The 22,376-nt window shown below is 42.1% G+C and overlaps 1 protein-coding gene and 1 pseudogene across 1 annotated transcript in view; one reads left to right on the top strand and one right to left on the bottom strand.

Annotated features, from left to right (window-relative positions):
• The window catches only part of LOC124802913 (prolyl endopeptidase FAP-like), a 760,857-nt gene that overhangs the window by 191,310 nt on the left and 547,171 nt on the right, over positions 1-22,376 (top strand). The window lies entirely within an intron of this gene.
• Positions 3,965-4,082, bottom strand: LOC124803661 (annotated as a pseudogene).

The following is a 22,376-nucleotide window of genomic DNA, read 5'->3' as shown; positions in this document are numbered from 1 at the left end:
GACATGCTGCCAGCTGCGACTAACCTGCATCCCTTCATGCTTGATGTCTTCCTCGATGGCGAAAGTATAGCTCTCCTTGTCTTGGAGCTCGAACCGTGCTACAGTGTTTTCAGGAGCGTTATAGTGAACTCACGTTGATGCCTCCCCGCCCAAATTCACCTGATGCAAATCATAGGAAACCCATCTTGCTCGCTATCGGGCGCCATCACCACGTACGCAAATCAGCGACCCATTATTTACGCGAATTATCTGAGCTGTGTTAAGACATCTAATACCACATGCCTCTACAAATCTACCAACAAACTGTCGGATCCGTGATCCGCAGAATCAGTGCTGTATTTCGTTCCCAGAATGGAGAAACAAGCTATTATGCAATTGGTTATAATGTTCTGACTCTTCAGTGTAAATGTTTAGTATGGACCTTTGTGTCATTGTGCTGGTTTTATTTTCAGTTTTCAGGGTTACACTTCTTTATTGTTCTACTTTTTTTTCATTTAATTTCTCATATGTCATACCGAAATTTGATTAATATGAAGTGGCCATAGTCTGAAGTGCTTTATGGAAAGCATGTGTCAAATAAATGTCGTGTGACTAGGGCCTCAGTCGGGTAGACCGTTCGTAGGGTGCAAGTCTTTCGATTTGACGCCACTTGCCGGCCGGTGTGACCGAGCGGTTCTAGGCGCTGCAGTCTGGAACCGCGCGTCCGGTACGGTCGCAGGCTAGAATCCTGCCTCGGGCATGGATTTGTGTGTGGTTAGTCAGGTTTAAGTAGTTCTAAGTTCTAGGCGACTGATGACCTCAGATGTTAAGTCCCATACTGCTCAGAGCCATCTGAACAATTTGACGCCACTTCGACGACTTGAGCGTCGATGCGGATCAAATGATGATGATCAGGACAACACAACACCCAGTCCCTGAGCGGAGAAAATCTCCGACCAAGCCGGGAATCGAATCCGGGCCCTTAGGATTGACATTCTGTCGCGCTGACCACTCAGCTACCGGGGGCGGACAGTATGTGTGTACTAACCAGTAAAAAAAGCTTATTGACATTTAATCTGTCGCAGGCTTTCTCATTGTGAATTCTGCTACCACTTTAAAGTCCTTCGGGACAGAATTAAAATTACTCCTTGCTGGAATACTATTTCGAGCACACAGTTTCGTACTATTTCGTTTGTCTCAATGTCTTATCCTAGTACACACTTACAACAAAGTGCCGCTCAAGTCGTAATTCAAAGCCTCCACGCTTTTAATAATTTGAATTCCCTCTCACATATCAGAGAAGGTCTGTTTGCTTCCACTGCGTACAGAGGGAGAGTTGCGACGACTAACGTCATAGATGTCTAACTTCTCATTACATATTAATGGAGTTTAACAATAGGGAAATACTCACGATAGTCGTTTGCAGACGACATGAGAGGCGATCAAAATGTTTCTGTTTGACGGGGTTGCTGCGGCGTATATGCAACGTAACGTGACTCCGATGCGGGTATATAAGCACCGACAAGTAGGCAAGTGATTATTGTGGCATTCGTGCCTTTTCGGCTTGCGTGCGGAAAATGTCGAAAGTAAGCTATGGCGACCTTATTAAAGAACGCGTCCAAGCAGGACCAAAGTGCTCCTATTCTTTTCTTGGCTGCCGGTAGACATCCTTAGGAGAATGAAGAATGTCTATGAGATGGCATGCCTGTTGTAAACCGTCTTTGTGGAATGGTGCGCGAAGTTCCGTACTGGTCGCAGTTCGACCCTAATCGGATATGTAACGCAGAAGTTACGCCAATTCAAGTGGGAGACAATTGAGCTCTCGCCCTATAGTTCTGGTCTCTTCCCATGGTATTATCCCTTAGAAAGACCATGAAGGATCGACGATTGCTGTCGGTGGAAGATGTGCTACAGGCAGTTGCATACTTCTTCACACAACAGCACACAGTGTTGTACCAACCTGGTGCGTCGGTGGGATTTTGTCTCAGTGCTCACGGTGATTTTGCCTGGCTGGCAAACCAATTCTGGACCTCTGGCTTCCGAACGGAAACTTTTTGATCGCCCCTTATATGTAGCCTACAAGAAACGAAAACAATAGTGTTCGAAAATAAATTCTCCAGGAGCATATGGTATCACATGACTATATGTGGTCTATTCTGTTCGCAAATCTTAAACCTTTGATAATTTTAGAGACAGAATTGTAACAGTAGCACCTATTTCCTTAAAACAAGTTATTTAACTTATTTAAAGATGCCAGTGTTCTCCTAAAGACAAAAAGGTTAAATTCATTTTAGCACAGCACATCATTTATCCACATTTGACAAACAGTTTTATACAGATGCGGCAGCGTCCATAGTACGATATTAAAAACACACCACCATGCTGTAACTGCAATTTATTTATTACCTATTATGTCAATTAATAGTTAAAGGTATCCCATTTACTAATGTGTAACTCATTGTCCATTGTGTGGATTACTTTTTGAATATGACTCCTGACAAATGATGCCCCCTCTGCACAACACATTCATCTAGGCGGTTGGAAGCTTTCCGTAACTCAGCGTAACGTATTCCCTGGGACATTGCCGACGGCTGTTCTGATGATATCCTTCAACTCAGGAATGGTGGCACAACGTGTTCGGAACACTTCTTGCTTCAGCCAGCCCCAAGGAAAAAGTCTCCACATGAAAGGTCAGGTGAGCGAGGCGGCCAGGAAATGTCACCAAAATGGGAAATTACTCTACCGGGAAGTTTCTGTCACAAGAAATCCATGTAAATTCTGTCCACCATTCCTGAGTTGAAGGATCGCATCATAACTGCCGTCGGCAATGTCCCAGGGAACTTTACGCCGAGTAATGGAAAGCTTCCAACGCCGCCTAGATGAATGTGTTGTGCAGAGGGGGCATTACTTGACAGGAGTCATATTCAAAAAGTAATCCACGCAATGGACAATGAGTTACACATTAATAAATGGCATACCTTTAACTCTTAATTGACATAATAGGTAATAAATAAATTACAGTCACTGCCTGAGGGTGTGTTTTTAATATCCTACTATGAACGCTGCCGCATCCTGTATTTTTCTTTGTTGTTGTATAAACTGTGACAAAGGAATCTATAACGAACCTTCCAATCTGTATCCAAATACGTACTGTTATAAAAGTGAGCCCGATCTGACCGTGGCCGCTTGCATTCCGCAGACAACGTTTTTCAGAACGAGTTACTATGCGAACTGTGTATTATAGCACCAGTGCTGTAAATTTCTGTGTGTGCATTTCAGTAATCAAAACGAAAGTTTAGAGACCCAGATTTTGGGTACGTTCGATTAGATTGCTTTCCCATTCATTTCAGTTGCAACTGTAAACTTCTCTTATCTTTTCGATATTGTAACGAATCGAAGTACAGATAGGAGAGTCGCTTTATCTCGCAGATGATGTGATTAATCTCTCTGTGTCTACGGCGTTATCAATAAAATTTTATCGTTCACGTTTTCATCGACCCAATTCGTACAATATTTGGTATCTGTTAATAAAGTGAAGTGATACAGTTAGATTTTTCTTTATCTGGCTGATGAGTGTATGTGTTTCCCTCATAACTAATGCTCTCGGTAATACCCTATTTACGATGATATTGCCTACATGTGAAATACTGACTTTTATGTAGTTATTCACTTTTTGCTTGCAATATTTTACTTTTTAGACCACAGCACAGATTTTTAAATGTTTCCTCACAAAAACATACGTAGTGTTCCAAAACTTTAGGGACAGTATTACAAGGATGCTAGCACTCCGTCTTCACACTACAAGTGGCCCATGGGGACCACCCGACCGCCGTGTCATCCTCAGCTGATGATGCGGATAGGAGGGGCGTGTGGTCAGCACACCGCTCTCCCGGTGCGTTATGATGGTTTTCTTTGACCGCAGCCGCTACTATTCGGTCGAGTAGCTCCTCAGTTGGCATCATGAGGCTGAGTGCACCCAGAAAAATGGCAACAGCGCACGGCGTCCCGGATGGTCACCCATCCAAGTGTCGGCCACGCCCGACAACGCTTAACTTCGGTGATCTGACGAGAACCAGTGTACCCACTGCGGCAAGGCCGTTGCCATAAGGATGTTAGAGGGTCCTAAAATCAGTGCTTTGACATTGGGAACTAATGGTTGCAAATAAATATTTTTTGTTGACATAAATAACTTTTACCTTACAGCAACTACATAAACTCAAGATGGAGAAGCGGGGATAGGTAAGTTAGGGACGACATTACATTATCTGCTCAAAACTATCTCGACACCTACTAGTGGATATTAATATGAGGTGCGTCATCCCATAGACTTCATGGCGGCTTGAACTCTGCTCGGGACGCTTTCAGTGAGGTGTCTCAGTGTCTTTGGGAGGATGGCAAATCATGTTCCTCAAGAGCCGAAACCATAGAATGTAATGATGTTGAACGGTTGGATCTGGAGCGACGTCTGCGTCCTGACTCATCCCAAACGTGCTCCATTGGGCTCAGGAGGACAAAATCGGCAGGTCAGCACATTTCTGGGATTTTATTGTCCAAAAACCATTGTCCCATACATGCCGTTTTATGGCAATGTGCTTTGTCAAGCAAATACAAACACTCATCGTCTGCGAACTGTTCCTCTACAATGCACAACAGAAAATGGTGTAAAACATATTCATGTCCTTCAGCAAATACCGTTTTCTTAAGTGCAATAGGGCTACTGTGCCCTAGCCACGGAAAAAAAATCGTGCCATTAATAGCATCTCCTCCATACTTCAATGTTGACACTACACATGATGGTAGGTAACTTTTTCCAGGCCTTCGCCAAACCCTAACGCATCCATCGGATTGTTACTGGGGATTGCAAAATTCATCGCTTAAATAACTCGTATCCAGTGATCCACTGTCCACTGTTTACAGCATCTGATGTGTCACCTAGCATTAACTGCAAAAATGTTTGCATTATGTGGAGCTGCTCTACCATTTCACTGCATGCTTTTTTAGTTCCCTACGCACTGTCACTGTGATAGCTGGGCGACTGGCAACCCTACTTATCTCTTGAGTGACCCCTCCGACTGATTCCATGCTATTTTTTACAGTAACCGTCTGCAATGTTCGACGGTCACTGCAGGTCAGTGCATGAGGTCAGCTTGCTCCTGGTTTAGCTGTGGCTGTTCCTTCATGTTTCCACTTCATAGTTTCATGACCATCAGTCGACTTCAGTAGCTTTAAAATGTTGGATTGTCCTTGATGTGTTTCTTTCTCACAAGAGAAACTCCCCATCGCTACCCCTCAAATTTAATGGTAAGAGGACCCAGTGGACAACCCGTCAAAAACTGAATACAGATCAAGCATGGACTGTGAAAAATAAAGCAAATTAGAAACAGTGAACAGTCCAAGAACAAGAAGTGCAGTATAGAGCAGCAAGGCAAACAACGAGTGTCGTGGTCACGCCGGCACAGTAGCTCAGCATGTTCAGTCAGAGAGCTGCCTGATCTTTGTAAAAAAAAAATTAAAAAAAACTGAGTGAAGGAATCAACAACGAACTTCAACGGATGTGATTTAACGACCATCACAACCAACAACAAAGAAACAAAATTATAAAAAAAAGAAAAATGAAAAAGTGGATACCGAGTGGGACCTGCCTGCACGGTAGCTCAGCGTGTTCGGTCAGAGGGCTGCTTGCCCTCTGCTGTTGTTGTTGTGGTCTTCAGTCCTGAGACTGGTTTGATGCAGCTCTCCATGCTACTCTATCCTGTGCAAGCTTCTTCATCTCCCAGTACCTACTGCAACCTACATCCTTCTGAATCTGCTTAGTGTATTCATCTCTTGGTCTCCCTCTACGATTTTTACCCTCCACGCTGCCCTCCAATGCTAAATTTGAGATCCCTTGATGCCTCAAAACATGTCCTGCCAACCGATCCCTTCTTCTAGTCAAGTTGTGCCACAAACTTCTCTTCTCCCCAATCCAATTCAATACCTCCTCATTAGTTACGTGATCTACCCACCTTATCTTCAGTATTCTTCTGTAGCACCACATTTCGAAAGCTTCTATTCTCTTCTTGTCCAAACTATTTATTGTCCATGTTTCACTTCCATACATGGCTACACTCCATACAAATACTTTCAGAAACGACTTCCTGACACTTAAATCTATACTCGACGTTAACAAATTTTTCTTCTTCAGAAACGATTTCCTTGCCATTGCCAGTCTACGTTTTATATCCTCTCTACTTCGACCATCATCAGTTATTTTACTCCCTAAATAGCAAAACTCCTTTACTACTTTAAGTGTCTCATTTCCTAATCTAATTCCCTCAGTATCACCCGATTTAATTTCACTACATTCCATTATCCTCGTTTTGCTTTTGTTGATGTTCATCTTATATTCTCCTTTCAAGACACTGTCCATTCCGTTCAACTGCTCTTCCAAGTCCTTTGCTGTCTCTGACAGAATTACAATGTCATCGGCGAACCTCAAAGTTTTTACTTCTTCTCCAAGAATTTTAATACCTACTCCAAATTTTTCTTTTGTTTCCTTCACTTCTTGCTCAATATACAGATTGAATAACATCGGGGAAAGGCTATAACCCTGTCTCACTCCTTTCCCAACCACTGCTTCCCTTTCATGCCCCTCGACTCTTATAACTGCCATCTCGTTTCTGTACAAATTGTAAATAGCCTTTCGCTCCCTGTATTTTACCCCTGCCACCTTCAGAATTTGAAAGAGAGTATTCCAGTTAACATTGTCAAAAGCTTTCTCTAAGTCTACAAATGCTAGAGACGTAGGTTTGCCTTTTCTTAATCTTTCTTCTAAGGTAAGTCGTAAGGTTAGTATTGCCTCACGTGTTCCAACACTCCCCGAGGTCAGCTTCTCCCAGTTTTTCCATTCGTCTGTAAAGAATTCGCGTTAGTATTTTGCAGCCATGACTTATTAAACTGATAGTTCGGTAATTTTCACATCTGTCAAACCTGCTTTCTTTGGGATTGAAATTATTATATTCTTCTTGAAGTCTGAGGGTATTTCGCCTGTCTCATACATCTTGCTCACCAGATGGTAGAGTTTTGTCATGACTGGCTCTCCCAAGGCTGTCAGTAGTTCTAATGGAATGTTGTCTACTCCCGGGGCATTGTTTCGACTCAGGTCTTTCAGTGCTCTGTCAAACTCTTCACGCAGTATCTTATCTCCCATTTCGTCTTCATCTACATCCTCTTCCATTTCCATAATATTGTCCTCAAGTTCATCGCCCTTGTATAAACCCTCTATATACTCCTTCCACCTTTCTACTTTCCCTTTTTTGCTTAGAACTGGGTTGCCATCTGAGCTCTTGATATTCATACAAGTGGTTCTCTTCTCTCCAAAGGTCTCTTTAATTTTCCTGTAGGCAGTATCTATCTTACCCCTAGTGAGACAAGCCTCTACATCCTTACATTTGTCCTCTAGCCATTCCTGCTTAGCCATTTTGCACTTCCTGTCAATCTCATTTTTGAGACGTTTGTATTCCTTTTTGCCTGTTTCACTTGCTGCATTTTTATATTTCCTCCTTTCATCAATTAAATTCAATATTTCTTCTGTTACCCAAGGATTTCTATTAGCCCTCGTCTTTTTACCTACTTGATCGTCTGCTGCCTTCACTACTTCATCCCTCAGAGCTACCCATTCTTCTTCTACTGTATTTCTTTCCCCCATTCCTGTCAATTCTAGCCTTATGCTCTCCCTGGAACTCTGTACAACCTCTGGTTTAGTCAGTTTATCCAGGTCCCATCTCCTTAAATTCCCACCTTTTTGCAGTTTCTTCAGTTTCAATCCGCAGTTCATAACCAATATATTGTGGTCAGAGTCTTGCCCTCTGTAGCAAAAAAGAAGAAAAAAAAAAAAAAACAGCTGAGTGAAGCAGACCACGATCAACTTGAATGGATGTCTTGTGGCGTCCGCCCAGACCAAACGCAACGAAGTACATGTAAAAAAAATAGAGCTGCCTGCTCTTTGTAATAAAAAAACTGATAGAAGGGATCAACGACGAACTTCAACACATGTCATATAACGACCGCTACGACCAATAACAACGAACAAAATTACAAAAAAAGGAAAATGGAAAAAAGTTAATACGGAGCGGGACTTCCATATGGGCGAGCCATGTTCGAATCTCCCTGGCGTCAATCTTTTTCAGCTGTTGGCTTTATTCAAATTTGTGGCTGCGACATGTTGTAACGTCCGTTTTCAGTAGTGAGGTGTAAGATATAATGACAGTTGATTCTGCACAACTATTCTATTAGCAGCCAAAAGGAAGTAGCTTTCGAAAGGGAACCGCATACGTTTGATGAAAGGCGACAAGTCAACCGAACCCTCCACCGGAAAACACGTCTGGTGTGTCATACACGGCATTAGCGACAGCACGTGTGTCATGTGATAGGAATCTCTTACCGATGCACCTAATTTGTACGACTGGTAAGTGGGTGAGATATGCATTCTTGGCCATGTGCGTGTTCGTATGAATGTGAATGTGGTCACTCCCAAGGAAATGATGAAAACGTAATAATTTGTCACATATGCTGCAACAAATGAACGCAACGGTTTCGCAGTCACGCAGTTTCTCTGTAGTCTGTCAAAACATGTGTTTCAACGTTTTTAAAATTGCGTTCCGTTTTCGAGGTCTTGACTCTTGAATTCCTTTGTTGTATCATAGTTCACATCCGTTTTTCTTGTTTGCATTTCTGTGAGATGTCTATGTTGTTCTCGTCTGCTCTCAATGTTCATCACACTTATTTGCGGCGGTAACGTATTCTAACCACTTGACTCATATTCTATAACCAACGTGTAGGATGACAACTGCCAAACCTACAGAAAGAGAACAAACATTTCAGTGATCCGACGGACAGTTCATAATGTCACGGTACAAAAATACGGCTCGTGCGCGTGACAATACAAGACCGTTTCCACTCCACCACGGTGCTATTAGTGTAACAACCTACTCTATACTACTCTTGTTGTTCTTGGTCTGTTCACTGCTTTGCTTTCTTTTTCACAATTCAGTACACTTACTTCTTGTTTTCATTCTTGATCTATGCTCAGTTTTTTACGGCGGACTATCTACTGGGCCATCTTACCACTAACTCGGAGAGGGTGCAGAGGGAGGGGGCGGGGCGATGGGAAGTTTCCTGTCGGGTGACATCCCTAGTCAAATGGTTCAAATGGCTCTGAGCACTATGCGACTTAACTTCTGAGGTCATCAGTCGCCTAGAACTTAGAACTACTTAAACCTAACTAACCTAAGGACATCACACACATCCTTGCCCGAGGCAGGATTCGAACCTGCGACCGTAGCGGTCTCGTGGTTCCAAACTGCAGCGCCTCCGGCCGGCCCATCCCTAGTCCACGTTCGAAGACACCGAGCTCTCATAAGCTACGCATTCACTGCTTTTCTACAAACAACAGGATACTCGCAGCCTCCTTTTATATTTTCGGATCCGCGTCTCGTGACATCTAGCCGTCAATTCTGCATTAAGCAGGGCTGTCTGGATGCTTTTGATCGGTTGGTGCATGTTGTCTCACAGAGCTACACAGTTACGTTATGCAACGTTGAACGATAATTTAAGAAAATGTTGATCAAAACTGAACCATATATTCGTCACCAAGTTAGTGTTGAAAGCATTTTAGAGTTCCCATTTTTTTAATGAGTTTCTGAAATGTTTTGGAGCATATCAAATATCAGTTGAGCTCTGTTTTATTGCATCACCCTACAAAACAAACCGGGGTGGCTGTAATTATCATTCAAATACTAGCATAGTTATAATAGTATTTCGAAATTCTAAACAATTTTTATATGCTTGACATTACTCAAGTATGGGCGTGATCGAGAATAACATCAAATACAGAAGTAAAAACGTCAAATTGCCAAGATCGCTAAATACAGCTTCATTCTGATGATCGATTTCGGCAGTCTAAGCTGCCGTAATCGGGTCTTTTGAAAATACCCCTCACTCCATCATATGTACAATATACCATGTCACGTCGTAACAAGTCAGTCCAGGAAGATGCCGGTGTACAGCGTTGTTCATATCCCTGGAATGACTGTTTATGATGCGACACGCTATACTGTACATATGATAGAGATGTATTTAGGTCTATTTGCATAAGATCCGATGATGGCGACTCAGACTGTCGAAACCGGCTATCAAAGTAAAGCTGTATTCAGCGATTTTGATTGTTTGAGATTTTTACTTCTATATTTCTTGTAAACAATTTCTTAGCTCAGTTCATGTTGTAACGTTTTCTTCACTAGTACGTAGATACTTTCAAATGATACACAAGACCTTTTTTCTGGAGACGCGCTTTCACTAAGGGATTATGAGACAAAAAGGTTATTCGTGGGTTTTTCCACTGAAAGTATTCATCATTGCCATCAGCTGACGCAAAACACAGCTTGTCTGTGAAGATGGTGCTCTTGAATCGTAATGCTGAGGTCTTGTGGTAGACACCCGCCTCGTATGTATGTGTGGAAAATTTTTTAGAAATTCTATGGTGAGTTCCTACGGGAACAAACTGCTTAGATCATCAGTCCCTAGGCTTACACACTACGTATTCTAACATAAACTGGACTGTGCGGCTGGTCCCTGCGGAGGTTCGAGTCCCCCCTTGGGCATGGGTGTGTGTGTTTGTCCTTAGGATAATTTACGTTAAGTAGTATGTAAGCGTAGGGACTGATGACCTTAGCAGTTAAGTCCCATAACATTTCACACACACATATTATAACTTAAACTACCTTACGCTAAGGACAATAAGCACACTTATGACCGAGGGAGGACTCGAACATCCTACGGGGGGCCGCACGAACCGTGGCAAGGCGCCTAGACCGCGCGTTAACTCTGATGACACGGCATCTGTAGCAGTATCATAGGTATGAATATTCGATATTAATCACGAAGAGAATCTCGCGGATTTTGTAACGCTGCTGTGTCTTTCTGTAGCTGTTTACCATACAAGACGGTGGTGGAACTATTTTTTGCCAAATACCATGCAGCTGCTCGTAGATCTTTTTCCCGTATCTACAGGCAATTTGCAATTCATGAATCGGGAGCCTGTAGCGGCAGCAAAAAGCGAGTGAACACACGGCGTTTTCTCACGCGTTATTTCCAAAGCCAGGTCCAGTCAGGCCGCTCTGATTTTTCGACCGGCCTGCACAGTGCGTCCCAAATCCCAACGACCTGGGAACAGCGAAAGCAAAATACTTAAAATGCAAAGCGGTTGTGATCGTCAGGTGCCGCGGAGAAGCAAAACCTCGCTTATACAGCAATTCCGCACGCGGAACTGTCACTGAAGGCGAGAATCCTATTCCGTTACTCTCCAGTGGCGTCGTGGCCCTTCGGGGTTAAGATAAACAGTGGGTGAGGGCCTGCTGCGCGGCGTGTTGTGTCTCATAACACGGACTCTGGCAGCGAACCGCCGTTCTCTTCCTCGTACTGGTGTCTAGACCGAACTGCGGGGCACCTCAAATGCAAAGATTTATATGTGCTATGAGGACTTCAGTCATAGACCCAGAGAAAGCATTTGATAATAGTTAATGCAAAAATTAAAAGTCATGAAGGGTACGCGTTTGGGCTGAATGGACAGGAGAGCACTTTCACATGATCCGAACTATTGAGACTAATAGAAGACAAGCAACGCAAAAATTATGAGAAGAATAGTTGGAGGATGTATCTTATCATACTTACACAACATCATGAATGAAAATGCCACCAACACCTTTCATTTATTAAATATGTAAACCAATTTTTGCCGGCCGTTGTGGCTGAGCGGTTCTAGGCGTTTCAGACCGGAATCACGCTGCTGCTACGGTCGCAGGTTCGAATCTTGGCTCGGGCATGGATGTGTGTGATGTCCTTAGGTTAGTTCGGTTTAAGTAGTCCTACGTTCTAGGGACTGATGACCTCAGATGTTAAGTCCCATAGTGCTCAGAGCCGTTTGAACCATTTTGACTTTGAACCAAATTTTTTATTGTACAAAACCTTTCTGTGCCTAGACCGCAATTTTCAGTATACGAGTATAATTACAGCACGATGACCATTATCAATTTCATAGTGGTTGATACCTGACTTTGGGCTCACATTTTTGTCACATCTCATGACGAACTTCGATTTATTCTACCTTACTGGAATTGCGGAAACGTCTACTTTTATTTGGTGTATGAATATTACATTTTAGTAAAAAATTGGGCAGCTTACGCGGTAATATTTAAGAGGAAGCGTGCTTTTTCGGTCATTTTTTGGCGAGAGTAAAATTTGAGGAGTCATAGAAGTCAGACCGCAATTAGGAGAAAAAATTCCTTCACACAGTTTAAAGATACAACCATACTCAACTTTCAGCCAAACTGTCGCTGCTTTCAAATTAGTCGTTTTGTCCTTATAATGGTGGGCGTAGATTGCTGCAATTCGTCGAATAGTGACATATATTAACAAGACGAAAAGTGTAAATGCAAGCTCTGCTGGTGAATTTCACAGCTGTTATGTTTTTATGCACGTAAATCCACATAAACCGCTAATATCACATCTTTTGCTTTTGCGTTTCTGTGCCCCGCGTTTGATATGTTGCTGGATCTCTGAACAGTATTGCAGCCACTTCGAAGAACTGTGCGTCAGTGAGGGTGAAATGATGATGATGATGAATGATGATGATGACGACGACGACGACGACGACGACGACGACACAAACAGTCCCTGACCATAGAAAATCTCCAACGCAGCTGGGAATCGAACCTGCGGCCCCTGGCATGTCAAGCCGGCGCGCTGCCCACTCAGCTACAGTGGCGGACCACAGCGAATAAACATTTACACAATGCGCCCTTGAATTAACAACTTTAAATTGCTTAATGCGATTTCAACAAACGATATCTCAGCTAACAGCATAGTGCTATAGCTATCATCTCTGAAAGCCATATATCTGTATCTATTTTATTTATGATTTGCGTCGTCTTTTATAGCTTTTCATTATGCAAGTGTTTGTCAGAAGCTCATATCCTCCGGAATTCAACAGCAAATGAATACAGCGTGAGTGCCTCATGGGTTGTCTTTCTTGTGCAGTTGTGCAATGAAGAATTTACAGTTTTTCCGGTAGCTTTCGCTAAATGTTAACTGCAAGTGCTATTAAAAGACTGTTCTAATTTGGAAGTGGTCAAACGCATGCGCTGGCGAATATCACAGTTTCAAAAAGAACTGAAAGACGCTTCTGTCAAGAAGGAGTAAATAGTTGGTTCAAATAGCTCTAAGCACTAAAGGACTAAACATCTAAGGTCATCAGTCCCCTAGACTCAGAACTACTTAAACCTAACTAACCTAAGAACATCACACACATCCGTGCTCGAGGCAGGATTCGAACCTGCGACCGTAGCAGCCGAGTGGTTCCGGACTGAAGCGCCTAGAACGGCTCGGCCACCGCGGCCGGCTTGTAAATAGTTGTTTAAATAATATTTAACGACAGTCTTATGTCATTTATCGTGAGCACACTTGCGCAAGAATGCCGGTTTATTTATGTATAAACCAAATATTACTTATATTTATTGTAAATATCTGAGTGTAACCTAATGTTTGTGAGATTCCTTTATTTAAATATTGTTGTAATATATTAGTTCAGTCTACGAAGTAGTCATGTTGAGTCATATCATGCCTGTAGAGCTTAATAACGATGGGGGGACAGCGTTCAGCCAATCGAAAAGTAAACAGTAACAGAACGCTACAGGAATCAAGTATAAACTGTGACTCTCAAGTGAAGAGATGAAGGGAGCAATTCTGGACTTGTGCGTTTGTGCTTGAAGGAGGCAGACCGACCTGTGTAACGAGTTATAAATGATTGTGAGTGTGATTGATTATGTGCGGTGAACGGCCGCTACCATACTTTAAATTCTGAATGTACTTTATATTTCTAGAGGTCTCAATGTGCTCCAGTTACGATAGACAGAGTATGAATTATTACTCTCTGTTTCACGTGTGTCCGTTTGTGAATCATCATGTTGAGCTCTGAACTGTTTTGAGCTGGTGAAATTTCGTGGTTTGTGATTACGAAATTGACTTAATTTTTTTTATCTTAGTTTGAGAATTTTGCTACCGTTCTAGTGACGCTTTCAATGTAAAAATGTTCAAATGTGTGTGAATTCCTAAGGGACCAAACTGCTGAGATCATCGGTCCCTAGACTTACACACTACATAAACTTATGCTAAGAACAACACACAAACTCACGCTCGAGGTCCGTGACATGGCGCCTCAAACCCCGGGTGGCCGCTTTCGATGTAACTTTAATGCATTTGATAAGGATATTTTCTGTCTACACTTTCAATGAAAATAGTAGTAACACTTGCGTTTATTTGAAATGTCTTTTCTTGAAAAAACATTATTCAGCATAATTCTCTGCCGGCCGGGGTGGCCGAGCGGTTCTAGGCGCTACCGTCTGGAACCGCGCGACCGCTACGGTCGCAGGTTCGAATCCTGTCTCGGGCATGGGTGTGTGTGATGTCCTTAGGTTGGTTAGGTTTAAGTAGTTAAAAGTTCTAGGGGACTGATGACCTCAGAAGTTAAGTCCCATAGTACTCAATGCCATTTGAATCGTTTTTAATTCTCTGTTGTCTGTCTCAATTGCAAAAGTTAGAATAGACACCCTTGTTATTAAATTATTGATTTAACTTTTGTTTTGTATTTCTATTTATTTTATTAACTCGCAATTCAAGCCAATTCATAGACTGTTTAACTGCAGGGCCACAGCTACAGGTTATTATTTGCAGCGAATTAGTTGCGGGGCATGAAAGCAGACGTGTGCCACTCGACTCTATGACCATATCGAGCCATTCTTTTTAAACAGAGCCGTAGACAGCCCAAGTACGCCGGCCGCTGTGGCCGAGCGGTTCTAGGCGCTTCAGTCCGGAACCGCGCGACTGCTACGGTCGCAGGTTCGAATCATGCCTCGGGCATGGACGTGTGTGATGTCCTTAGGTTAGTTAGGTTTAAGTAGTTCCAAGTTCTAGGGGACTGATGACCTCAGATGTTAAGTCCCATAGTGCTCAATGCCATTTGAACCATTTTTGCTCATTTGGGATGGTGTTCAGAAGAGCAACTACACTAGCAGTAACCGCTAGGTACCGTCGCATAACTCCGTCTTCAGATGTACCTGGTATTGTTGTTCCCGCGTAGTGATTTGCGAAGATGGAAAAAATCTAACTGATACGAGGTACGTTTTCCATAGGATCACATCTTTCTGCCATCATCATACAGCAGTGGCGTGGGCTGTAAAACCTGTGTCCACAGCAAAATTCGTGATCACAGTAATCTGTGATCCTATGAAAAACATATCTCGTACCGATTAGGTGTATACAGAGTGTTTTGGTAAAAGTGTTTGCCTCTGTAACTTACAAACTAATACGTGACGCCAAAATTTATTGCGGTAGATCAACATAAGGAACGTTACACTTTCTGCAGAGCTATGAACGTAGTTCATTGTGTTATTTTCCGAAGAGTCACAGCAAAGAGATACAATTTTATTTAAATTTAACCATTGTAGTTTCTATCAGGCATTGGAATCATTGAAACCAATTGTGAACAAATCAGTTTAAATCACACTCCTATCACGTTTAGTTTGGGAGCTACAACGCTTCAAAGTTTCAGGAGCGGATACCGCACGCTGTACATAACGCAATGCACCTTCTCAAGGTGCTGCGGGCGAGATGTAACGTCGCCGGTGTCACGTAGCGACAAGCTTCCCCGATGCGCTGTTAGACTGACGTCTGTCGCCCTACACGGCCGTATACGCGACAGGTCGAACCACACAAACAAACGGGGTTCAGTGTGTCGCTATTACTGACGTCGGACGGAGGTGGCATACACGTATAACTACTACATTGACATGTTTCTGATGCTCGGCGAATGCCGACACGATGCCACTGAAGCACCCAAGGCATATACTGTGGAACATCCTAGGAGAAGAGCTCCGGCAGCCATTACGTTCTTACGTGCTGAACGACGGCTTCGGGAGACGGGCGACTTGGGAAGGCGCAGCAGTAACAGACGACGAGCAAGAAGTGAGGAGACGGAGGTGTTTGCTTCAGCTGCAATACACCGCGATCTCCATGTCACTGGGGTTAGCCTTGCATTTATGTGGCGTACAGTACAGGGTCACAGGTTTCACCCGTACCGCGTTTCACTAACGCAGGAGGGAACAATTCGAATCGGAGAGTTACTTTCTCTGAATGGACCATGCGTAATTTCACTCGGGACCCCTCAAGCCGTCGGCATACGGACCGTGCTGTCGAACGTTAACGATGAGCGTACGAAGTCCAACGTGCTGCTGAACGCTCAGGAACGATGCGACTCGTGCATACGGTACGTGGGCCCCAACGTGGTATACGCGATCGCAACGCACTCCAGCGGCAGTTGAGGGATGTTTCTAGTTCGTAAATCACATTGTTTACTCAAAGAGGCGCGTAAAATTCCCACATTTGCTCTATTAAAACGCACATTTCCTCCATCGTCCACGAAAAGGAAAGTACCATGTCCAATCAATAAGGACACAGATTTATAAAAGTTCCATTACAAACAGTGCGGTACAAATTTGGAATACTTCTCCGCATAAGAATAACATTATTTCATCATTCCTACATTTTAGTAAAACCCCAAGGTCAGTCTTACTTGATCAGTGTTCCTACTCAGTAGCAGAATCTTTGCAATATGTGAATTACGAAGCGTAAAAGAAGAAGGAGCAAAATATCTTTATACAAGTAGCGCAAGCTGTCCTGTAGATTAAGCCAATCGAACAAAGTCACCCCTCAAAAACAGGTGAATTTATATTTACATAACATCAAATATTATAGTATATACTTATATTAAACTAACAATAAAGTACCAGAACCCAATAAAAACGCGAATGTCAGGAAAAAAATTTGGAAGTGGGACGATGCGAGCCAACGCCCAATTACACTCCTCTGTAGCGTGCAGAGACGCTAGTCGTTACGCTACAGCAATTACTTGCTTAACATATCTAATGATAGTATCTTAGCTCCTGCAGAAAACATTAATCGTAGATATGTTACTAATTGAAGTTTAATTATAACAAATTGTACCAAGAACAATGCGTTTTGGGTAGATCTTCAGTGAGTCGTTCGCTTCAAATAGGCTAATCTCATAATGCGCAAGTTAGAATAATTCTTTTGCCACGAATATGATGCTTTTCATTATTTTATTGGAACGAATCACACAGTTAATAACAAGTTTTCCAGTGATTCTCAATTTGCTGGTGCTCAGAATAGGCATATATACATATAGGCTTGAAATGAATGCCAATATGGCGCCTCACAACTCTGTACTGAAGGGAGACGGCGTGCGTGTGACGTAGGTGGCGTTGTGCCACCTCATTGGTCAACTTGTTAGGAATACGATTTAAATTGATTTGTACACAGCTGGTTTCAATGATTTCAGTGCATGACAGAAAGAACTATTGTTCCACTTAAAAATTATATCTTTTTGCTGTAACTCGTTGGAAAATAATACAATAAACTATTGTTATAGCTCCGCAGAAAGTGTAACGTTTCTTATGTTGACCTACCATAATAAATTTTTTTCGTCAGTTATTACTTCGTAAGTTACAAAGGCAAATACTTTTACCGAAACAAGGTGCGTCTCAGGATGGAGCCGGTAGCTCCGAAACTGAGCACGGTACAGTTAAAAGAAACTGAAGATCATTTTTATAGTTAGACTCAAATTTATTCATAATCTCAAAACAGATAATGGAAAGGCATGAGGAAATCATATATAGTTTATAGTGTGGCAGAGATACAGGCTCCCTACGGAACAGAAAAAAATCGGCTATGGTATTCCGACAGAGAACCCAAGAATACGATAACATATAAAGCCTCTTGATTAAGGGGCGTTTTTGGATAAGACGCCGATTAGACGATACTTTGTTCCAGGATCGTATGAAAGATTTGTAGAAGAAGATGCACAAAGATTTAGTGTTATGCAAACGTATGGTCAAGGTACTGGACGTATCCGGTCTGGTATTGCAGTTATGGAATTGGTGACAGGTACTTTCTTTGTGAGGAAAGATATTGTGGGCATAAATGTTTAAGAAACTGGTGAATTAAATTGAGTATATGAAAAAAAAAGACGCCTATCCGCTCGCTTCCAGAATTCCTGAGCACAGGATGGGTCGAGGTGACCAAACAACCGCATGCTATACGCACATCTTACGCAACTTCGATCCTCTTAGAGTTGTGCACACTGGAGACGTTCCAGTGCTCCTGAAGTGTAACTGTTCCCTGTGAACTTCGCTGTGGGCGCTTTAGTGGTGCTCTGTCGCCTACTATTTATTTATTTTTTTTCAAACAAACTTCTTACAAAGTCTGGTATAATGCGATTTTATAGCTCATCTGTATACCAGATAAAAGTCAAATATAATTATTGACTTTTATAAAATAATGACTGCTTAAGTTCCCTAATTTAGATGCCACAACATCTATACACACCCTATTTTCAGAAAAGTGACGAAGCGTTTTTGGAAAAAAAAATACGGTCCAAACTGAGAGGCTACGTGAAGAATTTGTTCCACAGCAGCACACAAAAAAATGAAATCCTTCAAAAGTTTTCAACATATTAGTAGTACGCTTGTGCTATTACATGGGTTTCTCTTTGTGTATCCTCTTCACAATATTAGTTTTGTATCGGTATCGCTCATTATACAGTCCTCACAATGTTATTTTCATGCTTACACATCTCTCTTTCAGACAATGAACCAGTAACTGCACCCGTGTCACCCCCAATTCCTTGAAGAATCGAACTACTACGTATAAAACAAAATATCTCTTTACTTGAGAGACAAGGTAATGTGTTAAATAACATGTCTGTCGAAAAGGCCTTTACAACTTTGAAAACTCGTACTGATTTATTCATTTATCTTATAGACATGGCTTGGGTGTCATTTTATAGTAAGAGACTCAAGCTTTCTGCCTTATGCCTAAAAAGGACTAATGTGACTTCCATTGCTTATAAAGCACACATTCCATCAGAAGTCGATTTCCTGCCAAAACTCGCTGTAGCATGTCATGTATGAGTTCCTCAGTTGAGAGGTAGTGTCTAGGTCTGAGCTCTGGTAGAGAAGCCAGTAATGGTGGAATAAACTTAGCGGCCGTAATGAATCCCCAAAAGAAAAAGATGAGAAGTGGTGGGTCTGGTGAACGTATAGGTTATGAAATTAGAACTCCTCTACCCATTCACAAAGCTACTGAAAAGTTCTTGCATCGTTGTAAACTTCTGTGGTTTGAAATCGAACATTTTCTCAACACACGCCAAACTATCATATGTGAGACACCCAGTCCAGGTACATGGGGACGAGCTGAGGATTTGTTACATCTTTCAGGACACCTAGTTTCAATAAAACACTTGCGCCACTCATTAACAGTAGACCTACTGGGAGAATTTTCACCATACTCCAAACGAAAATTACGTTTCACAGTGTTGAAGACTTTCACTCTTCAAACGAAACGCACACGCTCGGAACCGGTAGAGGCAGCCAACTTTGCTGCAACTGCTGTGGCGCTTACGGTGGCGCGATTCTGTACTAGTGTACCACATGTGTCAAAAGGTAATGTCTCCCCCCCCCCCCCCCCCCTCCCGCAAGGTAACACCAACACTAAGTCTGTAAGTCGTGTGAATTATTCGCCCATAGACTAATGGCAAAGTCAGAACGAAAAGATTTGAAATAATTTTTAATTTTTTTGCGGATACTCTCTGCAACATGTGTTACGAAAGGATAAATAGTAAAGAAGTAATAAATTACAGCGTCATGCCAAATGCGGTGTTTTACTACATGAAAAGCGAATATGTAGTAAGGGATAAATTTCTTTCCTCTTATTATTTTGCGGGAGAAGTTTCGAAAAGGTTTGAAATAATGTGTAAAGTTTGTTGTAAGTCTCTAAGTGCTCACATTCTCAAATAATGGACGAATATGGTCTCAGTAAACTGCGAGCCGTCGTCAGTTGAAATGCCTCAAGACATGTACAGGGTTTCTCAGTTTACTTGTCTTGTTGCGTTAAATGTTTGACATAAGATATACCTGTTAATGAGTAGCTTATTGCAGCATTTTAAATTTTGGAATTAGGTCAAAAATAATATGAAAGATTGAAAATCAAATTTTATTGCCCTTGGAAAGCGGAAATGGGCAACCTGCGACTGGTATTGGGTGACCCTTTTGGCCGCTTGATAATTATACGTTCCTTAATCCGAGAAAAAAATTTAGATCAGTGATTGTACGTTTTTTCTGGTAACAGGTGAACCGTATAATTGCGCACGCCTGTTATCTGCTATTTCAGTGACCTCGCAGCCTCACGCAACTAAACTCGCTACTGGCGGTGCATTATTGGTTTTATGAAGCGATCCACTAACCAGCTGCCCGCCTGCAGAAAAGGTAATCTCATTCTGTGCAGCAAGCCGAAGTTATTACGTGGCTGAACATAAAATGTCAGTTTTGGGAATGACGTAAATTGGATAGCCCCAGACGCTCCCAGACTGTTATCTGTAGGTGACACGTAACCTGGTCTAGTACATTAACTGGTGATCAGCGTGACGATACAGGGTTTTTTCGGTATAAGTTATCGCAACAACGACGTATGGTTAGTGTCTACCCGAATTTATTAAAGTGCTGTTAATTCTTTTTGAGAAGTGCAAATGTGTGTAGTTTCTTTTTTATGTTTCATGAGGGGGACTGGAGCTAAGCGCAGCCGAGGGGATCTTGTACGGAATGTTTAAGTTGCCGGAAGTAGACGGACCCGCGCGAGTCGAAGATGCCGGAAGCTCCCCTTAGATGCTGTGGCCTATGTTAATGAAGCAACGTAAAATTGTTTCAAAACAAAAATGAACTGATGTGTGTTCTGTTTTACTGAGATCTGTATCAGAGAACGTCTGTGACAGCCACGTTTACAGACATGCATATTAAATTATTTACGTGGCAGTAGTCGTGCGTACTGATCAGAAATAAAACGTTTTGTGTATCCTGAAAAGAAGATAAAGTGTTTATGAAACGAATTGTTTTGAAAAATACTGAACCGAGTTTATTTATATTGATATGTGTTTGACGATCAAGAACAGGAGTGATCATTCCTGAAGGACAATTTAAAATGCAGTTCGACACTAAAAATATCGCTATTTAATCTATGACTGGGTAATCACATAAACTTGTTATAAACGGTGAATACTGAAATATTTGGAGACCATAAGGAATATCACTCAAAACTAATCAGTTTTATTATTCAGGAAGTGTCTAAAGTGATCAAGAATTTCGTAAAATAACTTTCCACATTTGAGAATTTTTAATACGCCAACCAGAGATAATTGCATTCGCTGATCTTGGTGGCAACAATAATCCATGGTCGGCATAGTAACCAGTTAAATTGATAAAGGGAATCTTTGATTCAACTCAGGCAATTAAATTTAGACCATAATTTTCTGCAGTATTAATACTATTCAATGATTCGGCTGCTGGAGCAGAAAAGAACCGGTTTAAATAATAATCTTGCCAATATTCGGATAACAGGGTGTGCCAAAACTCTCGTTACAGACTTTTAGGACCTGTAGAGGGAATAAATACATAACATCTTGAATAATAACTCATGTCTGGAAATGTATTCCAACGGTGCTAAAGAGCGAAGAAGTTAAAGGCGCCGGGTGTATATACAGGGTGTTTCAGTGATGATGTTACAAACTTTCTAGCATGATGGATAAATGTATCAGTCTGAGGAGTCTCCAAATACATATGTGATGTGACGAGAGCAAGCCATTAATGTTTATTTCCACCTGGGCTGCAGATCAAGCGTTGAAGTGGGGACACATGGACGCAAAACGGTTAGTCTATACCGACAAGCATAGTCCAGTCAGTGGTGCAGTTACGAACGTGCTGGAAACAAGAGGTACTAAATTACATAAACTACTGTTCCATAGTACCCCTATAAAGAAACTGTAATGTAACCAGGCTGAGATAATCTCAAGATGCCCCTTGTCGACAGGACTTTCTAATCTAACGTTGCGTAATTCCTTTTAGAATGTTAGCACGTTGTGCAGTGGTACGGACTTAATACGATCTTTAGGCAAACACCGTTACTTCTTTCTTTGTTAATTAAAATTTTACAGTCGGTAGAACGGTAAGGCGACCATTTAAAAGATATCCACGCTGACAAACAGAAGCAGTGGGTATTGACAAACTACGAGCTTTATCTTGAAGGCTGATTTTCCTCATAGGGTATCAAAGAACTGCGCGTGCTTTGTTGCACACGTTTTGCCAACTCCAAAAGACTTTCGAAAGTCAAGATCTCCGTCCCTACTAACGTCTTCGTCAACGGCATATTAAACCCTTCCAATTCTTCTGTTATACAGGGTG

The sequence above is a fragment of the Schistocerca piceifrons genome, chromosome 6 (assembly GCF_021461385.2).
Source record: "Schistocerca piceifrons isolate TAMUIC-IGC-003096 chromosome 6, iqSchPice1.1, whole genome shotgun sequence".
Taxonomy (NCBI): domain Eukaryota; kingdom Metazoa; phylum Arthropoda; class Insecta; order Orthoptera; family Acrididae; genus Schistocerca; species Schistocerca piceifrons.
The sequence above is the reverse complement of the archived record's forward strand: the minus strand, read 5'-3'. Positions and strand labels throughout refer to the sequence as shown.